General features: G+C 37.3%; 1 long non-coding RNA gene across 1 annotated transcript; it reads right to left on the bottom strand.

Moving 5' to 3' along the window:
* Positions 1-367: 367 nt before the first annotated feature.
* LOC105738334 lies at positions 368-19,063 on the bottom strand. Its single transcript, XR_001114114.2, has 4 exons — positions 18,885-19,063; positions 17,519-17,646; positions 14,331-14,412; positions 368-486 (listed from the first exon to the last, which is right to left on the bottom strand). It is a non-coding gene; the product is annotated as an uncharacterized LOC105738334 (long non-coding RNA).
* Between the last annotated feature and the right edge of the window lie 477 nt (positions 19,064-19,540).

Genomic DNA, 19,540 nt, shown 5'->3' with positions numbered 1-19,540 from the left:
GGAGACTGAGGCAGGAGAATCGCTTGAACCCGGGAGGCGGAGGTTGCAGTGAGCCTAGATCACACCATTGCACTCCAGCCTGGTGACAGAGCGAGACTCCATCTCAAAAAAAAAAAAAAAAGAAAGAAAAAAGAAAAGAAATAAAGATGTGACCAAAGGTTTATGCTTGAAGATGTTTATCATACCTTTATTTATAACAGCAAAAAGTTGGAAAGGTTGTAAATGTTCAATAATAGAGGATTGCTTAAATAAGTTAAATTGACTATTGTAGAGCCTTTAAACATCATAGTTTAAAAGATGGTAGTAAATTCTCATGTTATAACATTTAGCACAAAAAAGGGTTACATATACCGTACTTCACAAATTCTAAGAGGCATAGTTTTAATAATTTTACATATCTAATATCTGAATATTTCTTGTCATTCCATGGCATGTCCAAGTGTATTAAGACTTGTAGGTGAGGTGAGGTCAGCTTGAAGCCAAGTTCTAGAAACAATAACAGAACACTCTTTCAAGAAATGCTGTCTTGCCAATACCCTAGTTGAAACAGAAGATATTGTGTGGAAAACCACAAACATTGAAAAGTCTGAATCATAGAGTGAATCATAAGAATTAAAGTTTGAACATGAAAAAGTTTTAGTAATACCTAGACAATTAGTTTCACTTATTTTTTATTATGTAAGTAAAGATATCTGATAAAACCTATGTCTAAAGGATTTCTTTCAACAAGTATAAAATAATAATTCTTAGTAGTTAAGCATTGTGTCATAGTACTGGCATAATTTTTTGTTTTTTTTGTAATAGTGCATAAAGTATTGATGGATGTTAATAAAGATGACCTCCTAGATTAATGAAAACCAATATGTGTATATAGTATGAACCAAACTTTTCTTAGAAGGGAAGAGATGCATCAAAATGTATCCTGTCTATTAACATTATCTGTGAGTTTTATTCTTCTCTTTTTACACGTTTTAATATTTTTCTTAAAAAGCAATATTACATTTTAATACAAAAATTTTAGTAAATATTGTTTTTAAAAACAATAGAGAAAAAAACGTAGACTGGGGTTTTTCTAGACTACTCTAGAATTGGTATATCTATCAGCGATTCTGTAGTAAATAGGCTAAGAAATTGAAGTAGAGAAGTTTGAGTTTCATTCTTGCTTCTGTCAATGTAACCATTTTCAAATGATGTGGTTTTCTAAAATTTTCCTTTGCCCCTGTGTAAGAAATACACAATAATGTTCACCAGCCTTTTTCAAAGTAACAGTGACTGAACATCTGGAATGAAACAAATAGATTATATCATAATTGCAGGGCGTCTCAGTAAAGAGTATGAACAAAAGCATTTTATAAAGACAAATCTATTTTCCCTTTAACTTATCACTAAGTAACATTCATCTCCACCCTAGTTGTGGGGCCAGCCATCCAATCTATTAAAATCCCCAGGAACATCAACCTCAGATCAGTTTGTCTGATGTACCATAAGATTTTTTTAATACCCCTTAGGGATTTGTAAGCTTATTTATTTTTACAACCTGCAAACTTCAGTCTCGGCAATGAACATAAAGTGCCTGACACATATGTATTATGCATGTATGAGCATTTGTTTATATTATCTTTGACTTTTTAAAATCTGTTCAATGAGCCTTTTTATTCCATACTTATTATATACGAAGTTTCATTAAGATCCATGAAAAGAGTCTCTCCTAGTTTATGTTTACATTATTTAAGCACTACAAGTGATATTTGCTACTGGTTATGTAAATGGGAAATAACTTATGAGATTTATGATATGATTTTCTTTCCTGCACTTGGTGACTGGGTTGCCTCTTGGTTTTTATTTATGTCACGAATGATAATCAGCTCCTTCTGTTTGCCCACCCACACAGTTGCCTAAACTTTAGGTGTGGCTGGAAATGATGGTGGGGGAGGAATAACTGCACTCAGTTCAAATGATAATAGCCTGCTCCTTCTATTACAGCAACCGTGAGGCAGGTCAGCTTCCAAGAAAGAATACCAACCCGCTTTCTGTAGGTGAAGAAGTCCCAGGGCTTGACTCAGAAGGTCCTCTAGCACTGCACTTTGCAGTCAGTCCTGTAGAAGATTCGAAAAGACCTATCCTATGGAAATGCCTATAAATGATTAACAGGTAGACAAAGGAATTAACTCAAAATTGTAAGAAAGAGTAGATTAGATGAGCACCAAGAAATGTGACTGTCTACAGCCACCTTGAAATCTAACAGGAAACAGGCCAAATGGCAAATTAGACTGTTTAATGGTTGTGTGTGAAAGTACATCCTCCTCATAAAGGAGCTGTAACAGATCCAGTCTTGTGCAAAGACAATATTATAAACAAGATAACGAAGCTTCAAGATAGCTTCCCTAAATTCACTAAGTCATTAAGTAAATTTTACATTATAATCCAAGTGAAAAAAAAAATAAACCAGAAAAATCAAAAACAAACCAAAAAGACCAGAAAAGCCTGAACAGGCCCTAAATGAAATGCCATGAAGGTCTTCTCTCAGAATCATTGTGGATTCTCTCATGCTCCAGATGAAGCAGATCATATCAAGCAAGCAACATCACTGAACTTTTATTGAAAGCGCAATCCATATTCTACAAATGAAACTTAGAGTTTCCTGTCTGCAATTTAGTTCTATTTTTAACTCATTTCACAGCTCAATTAATATTCCAGTGTTTTATTCTTCTTCATCATATTCAGAGCAGCCTGAAATAAACTTTACTTTGAAGCTACTTCCAGCCTTTGCAAATCCTTACCCTTCTCAGAACCTTCTTTTCCATCACTGCTATTTGTTCTTTCTCCCTGGAGACTTTCCTGTTGTCACTTCATGATACAGACCTTGCCACCTGCTTTCCACCATTCCAAACTGCACCTGTCCCAATTGTAATCTCTGCTTTCTAAGTGAAAGTTAAGTAATCCAATAAATTAATGTGTGCTAACGTATTATTGGTCATTATTGTGCAAATGAAAGCATGTTAATTTCCTATCCTCTTTTCTCTTCTGGGAAGTTTTACTATTTTACTATGGCCTTTTGAAAAATGGCTCATTTCAAAGAGGTGGTATTGGCAGTGGGAATTTTTAGATGTCAGACCTATGGAAGGAAGTAGGACAATCGTGTGTGTGTGTGTGTGTGTGTGTGTGTGTGTGTGTGTTCCCTCAAATCACAACATGGAGGAATGGCATTGCATGGGTAGCAGCTGATGCATTTCACTGTTATATTATGGATGATTCTGCAGCAGTTCTGTTCAGAGCTGCTGTAGACTCAGCATTAGGTTAAACTCTAGAAATATGCCGTGTAAAGTGACTTGCATTTTCATGTCTATTATAAAGGTTAAAACATTTGAACTTTCTGTTTAATTGGTATATATTTAAACTTTTCTTGCAATGGTCAAAGAAAGACTTTTTGGCATTAAACTGCTGCTGTGTAGAGCCTAAATGTCTGAAAAATTCATTAAAATAGCACTTTAATTTTGACAGAGTTGAACTGCTGGGAAAATTAATTGATTGTTTCTCGCTTGAGCTTTGGAGAAGTCATTAAAGTTTTTATGGTTTATGGAAAATTGAGAATTGAAGTACACTAAAATCAATATGTTATCTGATGTACAGAGAAAATGGCACTTCAGATGAAAGAAAGCATAAACAATTCCTAAGAGCTTTCTCTTTCTTTCTCTTGATTCCACAGGCATATTTGCATAGAGCTTCTCTATCTCCTTGTATTCAAAGTCCTTTGTCAGTCATTTTTATTGTGATGCACATTATGGGGACAGAATAATGAGGTCTGAGAGATGAACCACTGCATTTTAGAAACTTTTCTGTTAATTTCAAAAAAAGTATTAAGGACATAATATAAAATACCAGAAATAGTCTGGGCATGGTGGCTCACACCGGTAATCCCAGCACTTTGGGAGGCTGAGGTGAGCAGATCACTTGAGCCCAGGAGTTCAAGACCGGTCTGGGTAATATAGCAAGACCCTGTCTCTATTAAAAAAAAATACTAAAATACTAGAAATATTCAGATAGGTCTGTATATTTTGAAACAACCCTTAACAAGAAAGTTGTAATTAGGCTAACATGTTAGGAGCAAAGAGAAATACTTCAAGGGTTCTATATATTGGGCTTACATGCATTATGGAAAAAGTCATCATGCCTTCTGCAAATAATGGGCAATGAATTGGATACTGGCTGGCGCCGCCAGCAAGACTTAGGAGCCCACTCTGTTATATTAAACTAGGATAAGAACAGAAAAAGAAAGAAGGACTGTAACAGAAAAGATCATTATGTAATTTATCTTTAGTCAGTCCTCTGAATATGTCCTCTCTGACCATCCCCTCTTCGGATTACACACATCAGTAATCCTGGGGGGATTTGACCTTATTCAGATTTTGCAAAGCCTAGATGGATTGAGATTTTAAGAGTAGCCACTTCTGCATTTATCCACTTCTACTATCTCCATTCCAGAGAGAAAATGATATTTTCCTTTTTGAATATTCATTGCTGCTTCCAAACTCGTTCAGCCTCAGACTGACTCTTTCCTTTCTTGGGTAGCTAACATCACTTCTAATTCACTCAACTTCCTACAAAGTCATACCCATAGTAGTCCACGCAGGCATGGGATATTCTGGGAGATTGGTGAGATTGTTAGTGATAAAATACTTGTTAGTATGAGATTTGTCTCAGAAGCACTAAGTAAATCATGTAACCCTGTGGGTAACAGATTTGTTGGTTATCATTGGATACTTTAAAACTCAGGATAGTTATCTATTAAGAATTTACCCTAGAGCAGGTATTTTTGAGATATTCAAGCAGTTACATAACAAGACAAGAGTGTATTCATTGAGTTAGACTTGATACTTGACATGTTTAGTATTTACTTGCCTATAGTTTTATATTTTATCCAATTAACCATTGTTTTCTCTATTGGAAAACTAATCCTAAAGGAATATGCCACAAATAGAGAAACTCTTTAAATCTCTTTTATAACTTATATACTTAACCTCTTTCTTGGCTTTTGTAGCATTATTATCAAAGTCTGGAAAATTCATAGAGTCATTAAGAAATAAGCACCCACTCAAACCAAGGCAGGATGCTGGTTCATCTTATGGTTGTCAGCCTGGTGTGCAGCCCTTTACCTTGTCTTTTTGCTGCCAACCTGTGAGTGACTAATCCCTGCCTTCTTCTCCCACAGTCAATTTATCCTATTATATGTTCTCATGATAGGCATCTCTGAACATGTTCTAACAACTTGTTCAGAGGAAAGCTTTCAGTTGAAATGGAAGACGAATAGCAATTTTCACTGCTCCAATAGTTGTTCATAAGAATATAATTTATTAAGCTATATCTACTAAACCAAGAATAAAAATGTCTTGTTCATTATTATGCTACAGCTCTAGCTTTATTGAGACACAAAGCGGGGGAGGATAACCTTTTACACTGTACCATATATGCTTTTTTTTTTTTTTTTTGAGATGGGGGTCTCACTCTGTCACCCAGGCTGGAGTGCAGTGGCACAATCTCAGCTCACTGCAACCTCTGTCTCTCAGGCTCAAGAGATCCTCTGAGCAGCTAGGACCACAGGCATGTGCCACCGCTCCCAGCAATTTTTTTGTATCTTTGGTAGAGACAAGGTTTTGCCATGTTGCCCAGACTGGTCCTGAACTCCTGAGCTCAAGCTATTCATCCTCCTCGGCCTCTCAAAGTGCTGGGATTACAGGTAAGCCACCGTGCCTGGCCAGCATTTTTTTTTTTTTTTTTTTTGAGACTCAGTCTCACTCTGTTGCCCAGGCTGGAGTGCAGTGGAGTGATCTCGGCTCACTGCAACTGCCACCTCCCAGATTCAAGCAATTCTCCTGCCTCAGCCTCCGGAGTATTTGGGATTACAGGCACGCGCCACCACCCCTGGCTAATTTTTGTATTTTTAGTAGAGATGGGGTTTCACCATGTTGGTCAGGCTGGTCTCAAACTCCTGACCTCGTGATCCACCCGCCTCAGCCTCCCAGAGTGCTGGGATTACAGGCGTGAGACACCACGCCTGGCCACATATATTCTTTACACGGGGGGAATCTGTTAACTAAAGTACAGATTGGAGTCAGGAGACTTAAGTGTTATTATGTTTTTTGCATGTGATCTGTTTAATAATCCCAACTATTTGACATGTTCTTTTCTGAGCAATAATTTTTGTCCTGCCTCTAAATTTAATGCCCCAGTACCACAGGGTGTTAATCCACTGTGGTATTGATTTTTATTCTATTTTATAATAAAATACACTTTCTATTATGATTACACTTCTCTCTCGTTGAAAAAGAATCTTTGAGTCAAGACATGGTGTCCATGAAATCCACATTAAACCATACCTGGAGTATGTAACATGTTAATGTATTATCATCAGTCATGACATAATCAGAGATGGGGTCATTGCATTGTAACCAACTAATAACCAGCTCAGCAGGTAAAAATTGCCAGGAGACTAGAAAGATGGTGGAAATCAGATATGGAGTTGTTTTTCAGAAGACAGACTTACAAGGAGGGAATGGGAGGATCTCTGGACAGGGAGCAGGAAGACACTGCCCAACCAGGAAGTAGGGAGCCAGCTAATACTGAAGGGGCCTCTAGAGACAAACCCCATCTTGCAGAATTCTCTGAAGCTGCTGTTGCCCAACTAAATATTTAAACAAAATATTCACGTCCACAGTGAAAAGGACAAAAATTACCAGCCACAATATTACATCTCTCTTTTTTTTTCTTTCTTATAGCTCTATTTGCAACCTTGGAATTGGATTTGATTCTGACAAGGATATTAATAGACTGCCTGACTTCTTAATCTGATAAAAATCATTGGTATTTACTGGGACCCAGATCATTCTGAAAATCAGCAACCTGATCTTCCTTGGTACACTCTGATATCACTGATGAGAAGACTTTCTTTTCCTTGAAAGTACAGACAGTAACAAAGACAGAAAACACTCCAGCCCTCACTGGCGAGCAAATAAATTCAAGGGATCAAGGACAACCTCACTTCTTTCTCATACAAATCCTTTCCTGCAACACATCACCCTCTTTTTTAAATTGGAAAAACTTAAAGTCGGGGAATGGAAACTTAAGTATAGAAGGCTCACATCAAATGTATAAATATGAGAGACAACATAGTGTAGTGGTTAGCAGCATAGAATCAGACAGAACTTTGCTGGAGCCCCAGTTTCATCACTTATAATCTGTGCAAATTCAAGTAATCTTGTTGAGCCTCAGTTTTCTTGTCTGTAAAATGGGGATAATAATAGTAATTACTTTGTGGAACACAATAAGTATGCCATAAATTAACTGTTATTAGTTTTTTAAATTAAATATTGTTCTACTATAATCTACTTCTGAGATATACAAGTTTTCTAATAATAGAAAGATAGCTACCATTGAAAATTTTAAACAAATACATTGTAATCAAGGAACCATAGGTCTATAAGGTATCCAGTGCTGGAACAGGTGCTTTATGAATACAAAAGAATTATAAATTCTAGCTTTTAGGGAGAAAAGACTTTTTTTTTTTTTTTGAGATGGGGTCTCACTCTGTAGCCCAGGCTAGAGTGCACTCGCATGACCTCAGCTCACTGCAACCTCCACCTCCCAGGCTCAAGTGATCCTCTCACTTCAGCCTCCCGAGTAGCTGGGACCACAGGCGCACAACACCATGCCCAGCTAATTTTTTTGTGTTTTTGGTAGAGATGGGGTTTCACTGTGTTGCCCAGGCTGATCTCAAACTCCTGAGCTCAAGCTATCTGTCCACCTTGGCCTCCCAAAGTGCTGGGAATACAGACATGAGACACCGTGCCTGGTCTGAAAGACTAACTTGTAAATATATAATCATTAGTATACACAGGTGGTATTAAAAACAAAACACTGCAGTATGTATTTAACAGCTCCATCTTTATCGGCAAATCACATGTAAATGGTTATGTAACATAGTACTTAGTTTCCCAATGCCTCAAAACAGGTATAGATGGTAATAAAATAACCTATAAAACAAAGTCAGAAATTGTGTAAAGTGGTAGCCCATTCAATTTTGCATTTCCTCATTTTACTTTCTTCATTGCACCAGCTGATGGAGTACCATTTGAACCTCTGTAGTGGGTAACTGAAGAGCTGTCCCTATGGTGCAGTGAATCCAGGCTGAAAGGGATGAACTCATTTCCATGCTTTCTATGTCAGCTAAATCCTCAATGTTGGACAGAAACTCTCAAGCACGGCCAGAGTGTGAGAAGGTGATTCTGCTAGCTGATTGGAGTTAAAATGTGCAACTAGACATAACCCCATGTTCCATTCCTACAAGGTAGACAACAGAAACACATTTCCCCTGCTTCTCTTCCTTCCACATCCCTCAAGCCATACTTAGTTATATGATGATATTCAATATCTATTTGGAAGTAATTATGACTACATTATAAACAACAACAACAAATGTTTATTGGCATCTAGGAACTGCCTTGGCTATCATACTACTTCTAAGGTGAGGAGGGAAAGGAGCTAATAGAACTGGATGTTGACACAGGCTTACTTCTATGGCAACATTTTCCTTTTTCCAAAATGAATGCTGGAATTGCCTGACCGCCTGGGAGTTATTTGTTTCACGGTTCAAAAGTTTGTTTACTGAGCTTTTGTTCTGATAATGATCTGAAAGTGAGTTTTGCTTTGGAATGAATGGCAAGTCTAACTTGAATATTTTTATTATTGGAGCTGTGCTGCAAGAGGTCAAAAATGGCCATATCACTGATCCATGGAGAAGCACAGAGATACTCTCTTTAGAAGGTTAACCTTATCTACAGTTTAAAGTAAGCTTTTAGGAACACACACACACACACACACCCCTTACTCTATCTTTGTCTACATATTTTGCTTCACTCCACAAAAGTAAAGAGGGGAGGGTAATGTAAAACAATTAATAATTCTTATCTAAATCAGGTCAATCAATTTTTCCACATCTTTTTACTTTGACAAAGAATGTAACAGTCTTTCCCAAGAGTAAACAATTTCCAAGGAATGCTGGCTCCTTTGGTTAAGACAGTGTAGGGAGATGGGTGTTGGTTACAGAATAACTCAAGTCTTCAGGAGTGTGAGTACATAATAAGACATGTAGTCACACTCCTGAAGACTTGAGGAGTGTGACTACATAATAAGACATGTTTTCAAGCCTAGCTGATGAAATTTCTGTAACTATTTTTGAGGTCAGATCTTCTATTGATATGTCATATCTTTAAGATATTTCATACGTAAATAAGTCATATTTATTTACATGTGATAATGACTTCAAAATTATTGGCTATTGAGTGCACCATTCCCATGAGATAGTTAAAATATTATTTCTGCTGAAATAAACACAATGTGGCATTCAGAATTTGTATCTTACTGCGGTTTGAATAAACATTTTATATTATTGGTTTAGTGTTCTGACATACAATGCAAGGACATGGCATCTGGTTCATTTAAACCCATAAGTGTCTGTATAGCATATTATAATTATATTTTAAAATTATTGTAGGGGAGAAGAGGATCTTAAATCCAAATTTTGAAAAGAAACTGATTGTGGAATTCTTTATTTATGTTCTCAAAATAATACCTCAGAAGATGACATGCAGCCAGGCATGGTGGCTTATGCCTGTAATTCCAGCACTTTGAGAAGCTGAGGCGGAAAGATCACTTGAGACCAGGGGTTCAACACCAGCCTGGGCAACATAGAGAAACCCTGTCTCTGCAAAAAAAAAAAAAAATTAAAAATTAGCTGGGCATAGTGTTGTACCCATATAGTCCCAGCTACTTGAGAGGCTGAGGTGGAAGGATAGCTTAAGCCCAAGAGGTCACAGCTGCAGTGATCATGCCACTGCACTACAGCCTGGGCGACAGAACAAGATCCCTTCTCAAGAAAACAAACCAAAAAAGATGACACTTGAATGGTTATTCTGGTATCATCTAGGGATGAACACACACATACACAAATTTTAAGTAGGTGATATTTCCCTAAGAGATATGCTTTAAAATAGTTGTCCCATATACACTATTTTGAATAATGTGTTATGTTTAAATGTTTATTTTCAGATTTACATTTGTATTTATTGATGCTCATCTAGACTTTCCTTAAAGAACATGGATCACATATCTAGAAAGAAACACTGGTGAGGAGTAAGCTCCAACATCATGCATGAACTTGCCCTAAAATACTCAGTCTTTCTGATGAAGATTACCTTAAGAAAGTGAAAATACTTTCAAAAGTAATATTTGTAACCATTAAATGTGACTTTTGGGGGACAATTTTGAAAAAGGTGCTTTCTTTAGCTGCTGAAAGTGGAAAACACCCGCTGAAATTAAGGCTATGACCATTTGTCATAATGCAGGCCACACATGGTCACAGCATTTTAAGTGGAAACATACTATGTCTGATAATCTTTCTGTTTTTTAGAGGTCTTTATATTACTTCTACAATAAAAGAAAGAATAATAGAATCCCAAAAAGTAGCAGTTTTTAAAAACACAAATTTCTATCTTCTGTTTAAGGATAGATAAGTGAAGCTATGTTTAATAAAGAAAAATATCAAGGAAACACGATCTTACCCAAATTTACATTTGAGTTTCTATGTCAGTTAAAAAATACTTCTGTATTCATGCTAAATCCTGGTCTCAGTGCTAATATTTTAAAGACTGGCTTGAAACTACCAATTCTAAAAATGGAAATAGTGTAAGGAATCTCTAATTTCATAAAACATGAGAATGCCCATTGCAAGGAAAATTTATAATGGTTGTGAGTTATGTTTGTTTTTCTTGTTACTTTTTATTGCTAAAACTCTTTCACCAAGCTAGTATTTCTTTTATGCCCAGGAGGCAAATGAGCTTGGCATTCTGTTGAATTTGTTCATCTAAATGTCAACTTTTTAAAAACGGAATGAGGATTTTGTCTTAATATTTTCATTTAAGGCTACAACTATGTGACCTTTAAGATCCTCTCTTACTTTATAATCTCTGATGATTTTATTACACCTTCCCTTAAAATTAATGATAAAAATATTTACAATCATTCTTAAGTAATATACATTGTTATATTAGCCTAAGACAGAATATGAAAATATTTACATCAACTATGGCTTTCTGTAAGGATAGTACAGATCTCAGACAGTCTCCAAGGAAGTTTTCTAGTGTCTTTGAGTCGCTGGCTGAGAAAAAGGGAGCACTGAAAGACTTCTTCTCCAGAGATTACATTCTTGTACCCAAGGCCTTTCCTCCTTCTTCTTCCCCATCTTTGTGTTACCTCGCTCTTCTGTGAGTATCTCTGAAGTGTAATACATGCCCAGCAGGACTGCATAACAATAGAGATGAGACTATCTTTGCATTGACACTAATTCAATTTGCCAATGTACAGATGCACAGCAGTTTTTGCTTAAATTAGGTTGCTGTTTAGTTTAACTCCTTACTCTGATTCAAAAGCTGTCTCTCAAGGTTCCCTGCTGGGTTTGCTGGCTTATATTTCTCCCTTTGATCCTGGGTTCACTCTGCCTTCCTCACCAGCTCCCAGAACTACCTGTTTAGTTCCAACTAAAATTACTCTTACTGAAGTTGCCTAGTACTGGCTCCGTGGTTCTGTGTTCTCTTTAGTCTGCCCATTACTCATCAGCCTTCCACTGCTCCCTGAATGGGTCTCCTTTCTTCCTGGACAGCTCTAAACAGTCTTTTTTGCTCTGTTTAATGTTTAACTATTTATTTTTTTTAGAAGCAGGGTCTTGCTTTGTCACCCAGGCTGGAGTGCAGTGACACAATCCTAGCTCACTGCAGCCTGGAACTCCTGGGCTCAAGTGATCCTCCCACCTTGGCCTCCCAAAGTGCTGGGATTACAGGCATGAGCCACTGCGCTGGCCTTCCATTGCTTGTATTTACATATCCATACCTATGATTTAAAGAATGCTATCTATATAGAAATATTAGCATTCAGCATGATAAAAGAAATTAAATATGTTTAAAAATACATGTGTTTATAATGATACTTAAAAATGCTCACTACTCACCTTTTGGAAACTGGTAACAAAAATGAGGGTGAGGGGAGACAGAACCAACCATTTATCATACTTTTCCCATAAGAACCATAATTCAGCATCACCGAATAGTTGATAAGGGAAGGCTTTTTGGTTTGTTTTTGTTTTTGTTTTAAAGAGTTGCAGCTAATAAATGCAGAAGGCATAATAGAATTTACATGTCACCATTCTGCAATCTCTAATGAAATAAAGAATTTGGGCAATGACCCTCAATGGCTTCTAAACCATTAGATAAAAAACTTAATGAGGAATTATATAGAGAATGGATCAAGCTGACAATACCAGAACACACTGATCAAATTTAACATTACAAGTAGGGAAACAATCATACACTCTATGCCTCATCATATAATACAAAAGAAAATATACAACACAGACTATTAAATATTTTTATAGAAAATTGGCTACCCAGGAAGCTGAGGCAGGATTGCTTGAGGCCAGGAGGAGTTCAAGGCCACAGTGAGCTATGAATGATCACACCTGTAAATAACCACTGTACTCCATCCTAGGAAACACGGAGCAACCCAGTCTCTTTAAAAAAAGAAAAAAAAAAAAAAAAGCAAGATTCTTATTGAGCCCTCTATCAATTTTATAGGAAATACAGGAGACAGGATATCACAGAAAGGCAATCAGAAAAATTCAGAATGTGGGAAATTTTACAGGACAGATGATCTACTTTTTTCAACAAATTATGAGAAAAACAAAGAAGAAAAAGGTGCGTATATATCAAAGGGAACTTCAGTGACATATTAACGTGTAATGTAGGCATTTTGGTTTCTGATTTGAACAAAGCAATTGTAAAAAAACAATGATCTCTTGGGAAACAGAAAAATGTGAAGACTGAATGTTGGATAATATTTGATAATATTGAATTATTAATTTGGGGATGTGATAATGGCATTGTGAGGTTTTTTTTGAAGAAAGAATCCTTATAGTTAAAAGATATATATAAAATATTCATGGATAAAGTGATGTAAACTCTGGAATTTGTATAAAAATAATCCAGGACATGGGAGAAGCAAATGGGGTATAGACAAAAGAAGATTAGCCACCAGTTTTCAATTGTTGAAGCTGTTGATGGCTACATTATACTATTCTATCCACTTTTGTATATGTTTAAAATTTTTCATAATAAAATGTTTTAAAGGATTTAGTAACTAATATATTTCTTTGAAGATGTAATAGGAACTCTACGGTCAAGAGAGAAGCTGATTCCAGAAATCATAGCCTGTGAAGTGGAATCTGTTCTATAGGATTGTAGTGATACTCTCAATCTACCCTCTTTTCTCCTTTTCTCCCCAAACCTTCAGAAAATCTGGTACTGCCTGTTAAAATGCAGGCATTGAATGACCACAGGTTGGGAAAAAAGGCGTTTCCTGGGAGAGTAGAGGTTTATCTATTCGTTTTGGAAAATCCCCACTTTGTCCTCACCATTCTAGAGAGGAAAGTGGTGATCCACCCAGGTGAGTTCAAGCCCCTTTTAAGGCCCAGTGAAGCTAGCAAATGCCCTAGAGCTACCTGTGAAATGATCTTGGAGCCACAGCCGTGTCACAGGCTGGTAGTTTCTTGCTAGACTGGAGTAAGCTACTGCTATAGGAGCAAGGTTGGAGGAAACTAATAATAATCTTCAGTCTAAATCAGGAAGTTCAAGACATGGAAAGTACAGTTCTAATCTTGACCAAAAATGAAAACAAAGTAGATTGGTGGTCAGATGCTACCATGAAGACTTCTCAGGCCCATCAGGACTAGGAGAAGGGGTCAGGGACATCTGATAACCAGCCTTGGTTGCAGAAAAGGGTTCAGCTCCAAGATAGACTTGGAGTGTAGACCAGGAGTCAGGAACATACACTTTGGAGAAAGGTAGTGATTTAGTGGAGAGGCTGTGATCCATAGATGACGTGGTCTCTTAGAAGTCTGATGTCACATGCAACCACACCGATCCTGGCAGTAGATAACAGTTAGTAATAGTGGAGATGGAATTTGTATGCTGCTTAGTGTTGAAGACCTGTTGCTTTTCCATTGCCCACTCTGCCTCCCAGCTCATTGAGCTGACTTGGCATATGGGAGAGTCCTTGGACAAGCAGCTCTGTTCTCTCCACTTGGTGGTGTTCTCATCTTGGCATCCCTCCCAACCCCTGTTAAATGCTAATCCTTTGCTTAGGCAGCAGCAGAAGAGAGCCAACATGACACAGAAGAAAGAAGAGGGAAGAGCCAGTGGGAAAGTCTTGGACTCCAGAGGCAAACTCACCTGGCTTAAATCCTGGTTTTATTTCTTCCCAGCTTGCCAGCTTCTGGCAAATTTCCTGTTTTCAGAGGGTTTGTTTTATTGTCTTTAAAATAAGCAGAGCATTATCTACTTTGAAGTATTGTTGGAAAGGTTAATGTAAAAGGGGCTATGAAACATAATATTAAAGTAAACAGGAATACCACCTCCTTTATAAACTTGTTTTGGCCACTTGGGGTCCTAGGAAAAATGGAAACAAGGGACTAGAGGACAGCAGAATCTTAGGAGACTTTAATAGTAGTTGGCATTCCCAGATGCTGAACCTGTCTAAACTTGACTGAGGAAGAGTGGTTTTCATGAAAATCTTATGAGTCAGATATTACTATACATTGCTCAGTGTTTTAGCAGCAGTAGCCCCATCCCATCATCACAAGAGTAAGGGAGCTGGAAGGGAGTTTCCTGCTGATGCTTTCTTGTCCGAAGGACTTATTTGTTTTTCTATTCCATGATTTTCAATACTATCAATAGATTGGACATCAGACTTCCAAGAAGCAAGCTGGCTGAATGACGCACACCAAAACAGTTGATTCCTTTGGGCTAGGGCAAGGATGTCAATCTAAATCAATTAGCTGAAGCATTACATCAGGGAAAGTCTAAGATGATTTTCCAAAGAGATAAAAAAATTACAGAGAATTAGAGTATAGGGTAATGTGTAAGGAGTTTAATTTCTCTCACACACTGTAGTCCATAAGTGAACAGTACAGGTTGAGGGATGGTTCTGCTCTATGTGAGCTGTAGTATGTGGAGATAATAGCAGATAATGGGGGAAGGCAACAGATTTTAAAATCTTTTGCTCATCTATCATAAAGCTCTTTATGCTTTTTAATATGATTTCTCAATATACAGACATTGCTCACTAAATCTTAACTTTTTTCTTCTTTCCATCCCATTCTATATCAAGTATATTGAAGATAACTAACTAATGATAATTTTATGAAGTAGCTAAAGAAATTTAAATGTGCCAATAATGCTTTACACTTTGCCACCATAAAAAAAATAGCCTTACTTTTCTCTAGAATAGTCTATAGACTTATCATTGGCTTTGACTCATGGGTTTTGTGCATATTTTTTAAAGGGGAATCACTGCACTTGTGTTTAACAGAATAGATCAACATCATTACATTTAATTTTAAATATCTTGTATTAGATTAGCTCTTGAAAACTCTAGATTTTGGCCAGTTCAAAACAAAATCACCAATAGGTAAAGATACAGAATTTAAGAAACTAGGGAAAATAAATATTCAGCCCAGCAACCCCTTTAACATCCTTTCAAGATGGTCTTTAATCAACAGTCATCAAGAAAAAGTCTCTAACATTTTGAAGGTTCCTCATAAAACTGAAAATAGAACTACCATATGATCCAGCAATCCTAATACTTGGTATATAATATACCAAAACAAAAGGAAATCAGTATATCAAAGAAGTGTCTGCACTCCCATGTTTATTTCAGCATTGTTCACAATAGCCAAGACTTGGAAACAAGCTAAGTGTTCATCAGCAGATGAATGGATGAAGAAAATGTGGTACATATACACAATGGAGTACTATTCAGCCATAAACAAGAATGAGATCCTGTCATTTGCAACAACATGGATAGAACTGGAGGTCATTATGTTAAGTGAAATAAGCCAGGCACAGAAAGACAAACATTACATGTTCTCATTTATTTGTGGGATCTAAAAATCAAAACAATTGAACACATGGAGATAGAGAATACAAGGTTGGTTATTAGAGGCTAAGAAGGGTAGTGGGGGGATGGAGAAGTGGGGTTGGTTAATAGGTACCAAAAAAATAAAAAGAATAAATAAGACCTAGTACTGAATAGTACAACAGGATAATTATAGTCAATAATAATTTAATTGTACATTTAAAAATAACTAAAAGAGTATAATAAAATTGTTTGTAGCACAAAGGATAAATGCTTGAGGGGATGGATACTCCATTTTCCATAATGTGATTATTACACATTGCATGCCTGTACCAAAATATCTCATGTACCGCATAAATACATACACATACTATGTACCCACAAATATTAAAAAAAAATTTAAAGAACAAGTATCTAGAAGATTGCTATGATTTTGTTGACTTTCAAGTTAAGTTGCTAAAAATATTTCTCCTGTCTTTGTTTTGTTTGTTTGTTTGTTTGTTTTTGTTGGAGACAGAGTTTTCACTCTGTCATCCAGGCTGGAGTACAGTGGCGTGACCTTGGCTCACTGCAACCTCCATTTCCTGGGTTACAGCAATTCTCCTGCCCCAGCCTCCCAAGTAGCTGGGATTACAGATGTACACCACCATGCGCGGCTAATTTTTGTTTATTTGTATTGTTTTGTTTTGTTTTTGTTTTAGTAGAGATGGGGTTTTAGCATGTTGGCCAGGCTGGTCTCAAACTCCTGACCTCAAGTGATCTGCCCACCTTGGCCTCCCAAAGTGTTAGGATTATAGGCATGAGCCATTGCGCCTAGTCTGTTGTTTTTACTTTATAAATACTTGTGTGTTATCAAAAAACCGTATTAGGCTGTCCTCTAACGTTAATCTTCCAAAGCCATTCTTTGGTACAAATAATTAATACTTCTCTTTTTCCTGGGCTTATGGGACTTATTTCAGATCTACTGAATAATTTTTATTATGATTAGATTGGATGGGTTTACACTACTATTCCTTAGTGACAAAACCTTATGGAATATATTTTTCCACTAATTGCATGATCCCCAAATAGCCCAATGAATAAAGAAACATTAGTTGGTCGGGCACGGTGGCTCACGCCTGTAATTCCAGCACTTTGGGAGACCGACACGGGCAGATCGCCTGAGGTCAGGAGTTCGAGACCAGTCTGGCCAACATGGTGAAACCCCCGTCTCTACTAAAAATACAAAAATTAGCTGAGAGTGGTGGCAGGTGCCTGTAATTCCAGTACTCAGGAGGCGGGGCCAGGAGAATCGCCTGAACCCGGGAGGCAGAGGTTGCAGTGAGCCAAGTCATGCCATTGCACTCCCCACTGGACGACAAGAGTGGAACTCCATCTCAAAAAAAAAACAAAAAAGAAAGAAAGAAAGAAAGAAACACTAGTCATCTGGGCATTTTGTCTTCCCAACACAAAATATCAGGTAAAGGGTTTCATCTGGAAAACTAAAATTTTCCCCACCTCTTACCTCATAGGTGATGCCTTGTAGACAGAGCTTTGGACAGTAGATGGAATGAAACGTCAGACTGGAAGGATCATGCTAGTTTCCCTGAATTCTGGTCAATGTCCCAAGATTGAAATGAGTTGTTCTTAGAGCTGTGGGAGTGGATATCTGAAATTACTCCTTTAAAAGCTGCAGGAGGCTTTGGGACTATGAAATGGTAAAATGTCAACTTGCAGGAAATTAAACATTTCAAATCTTGAGCTTGACCTTGGAAAAGGTTGATTCCTGAGCAACTACAGAAAGGAAAATCACAGCCACAGTGGACTCAGGCAAAGAAGGTCATCTAAACACAAAGCCTAAGAGCTCTCCCAAATAGTAGAATGCTGGAATAAGGAAAAAGCAGGATAAATAGGTCTTAACTCCAGTGCTACTGGATCCTAGTCACTCAAATTCTCTAAAAGCCATTGAGCCCATATAATATAGTGATTTAGCATCTGGGCTCTGGACAGTCTCGGTTTCTAGTGCTGGTTCTATCATTTACCACTGTGACCTCAACCTCTCTAAGCCTCATCTGTAAAATGGGGCTAGCAATAGAACCTAACACTCAGGATTGTTGTGAAGAGTCAATGAGTGAATGTGTGTACACTTGGCACATATAAATGCTCAATAATAGAGCTCCTATTATTATTCCCATGAACTGCTGTGAGAACACCTGAGATAAAAGATGTGAACATGCTGTGAAGAACACAAATGGCCACACAAATTCAAGGTGTTTCTAGTTTGTTTAGTTTTCCAGTAGACCTACCCTGGTAGCTCACCAGAGATCTGGATGAAATCTCAAACTGTGTTGGGAAAGAGTATGCCTTCTATAATCCTGGTAGTACCTGCAACTTGTGTTTCCAAAAGTTATTTCTTCTTTGTATGTGTCTGGTGAGATGAAGGCCTAATGCTGCTGGCAGCCATGCCCCTAGCCTGAATCATTGTCAATTATTTTAATAAAGCACAGATCCATTCCTCACCCTTGCAATTGAGAAATGCTGGAAAGGACACAGGAGTAAGAGAGTTATATTCCTTACTTCTTCCTTATTCTACCTTAGACCCTACCCCTCTTAGATTCTCTGGCCAGTTGATTAGCTATACTTTAAGTCATTCCATAGATTTATGATGCCTGTTCTTACATAATCTAAATGACAGAACCAGCACTAGAAACCTAGACTGTCCTAGTCAGGAGTTACAAAGACCAGCTTTCTGCCTGTGCAGAGATTAAACCTAGTATATGGGGAATTGGACCATTAATTTGGGTGGTTTAATTTGAAATGAAGTGGATTCTGCTACTTGAGAAATATTCTTGGAAGGAAAAAAAAAAAACAAACCCAAACATTCTACTCACTGTGAGAGTGTAGAACAGGGTAAAAGAATGGGCTTATAATTTGGGAGATGCTTTGAGTTTCTGCATGAAAGATGTTATCAGAATCCAAGAATTTTTGCTACTCAATAGCAATCCTATCAGAAGGCAGGCTTTTTCCCAAGGCTAGGTGGCATCAACCAGCTTAGCGTCCAGAGAAAAAAGCATTAGAAACAAGTTTTCTGGATGAAATGACACATGGAGTTATATAGAGTTAGCAAAATACATGATATTTTGAAAAGTACTTCTGAAGCCGAGCTCTGGCTTAAGAGAAGAAATCAACAATGAGTAAGATTCTATGGAAGGAATTCTGAAGAGTTCTGAGAATATTTTCCTTTTCTCTTAACATGGATGACCTTGTGTGTATATACTATCGTTGACTTCAGTAAACATTTATTGAGTGACTACTTAGTCCACAAAATAAATGTACTCTCCTATCTGTATCCCTGTAAAACACTCATTCTCTTGCAGTCTCTGGGGAAATCTCAGCAGAGGGGCATTTTGCTCGACTTAATCCTCAGAGAAAATCTGAAGCTGCCCTCACGTACTTTCTTGCCACAAGAAAGCAGCATACATCCCTCTTGGCCTGATGACTAAATCACAGCAAAAATGGCCCATATCCTTCTACACTGCCTTCTCCT

This window comes from Nomascus leucogenys, chromosome 10 (genome assembly GCF_006542625.1).
Source record: "Nomascus leucogenys isolate Asia chromosome 10, Asia_NLE_v1, whole genome shotgun sequence".
Taxonomy (NCBI): domain Eukaryota; kingdom Metazoa; phylum Chordata; class Mammalia; order Primates; family Hylobatidae; genus Nomascus; species Nomascus leucogenys.
This window is presented reverse-complemented; position numbering and strand designations above follow the sequence as displayed.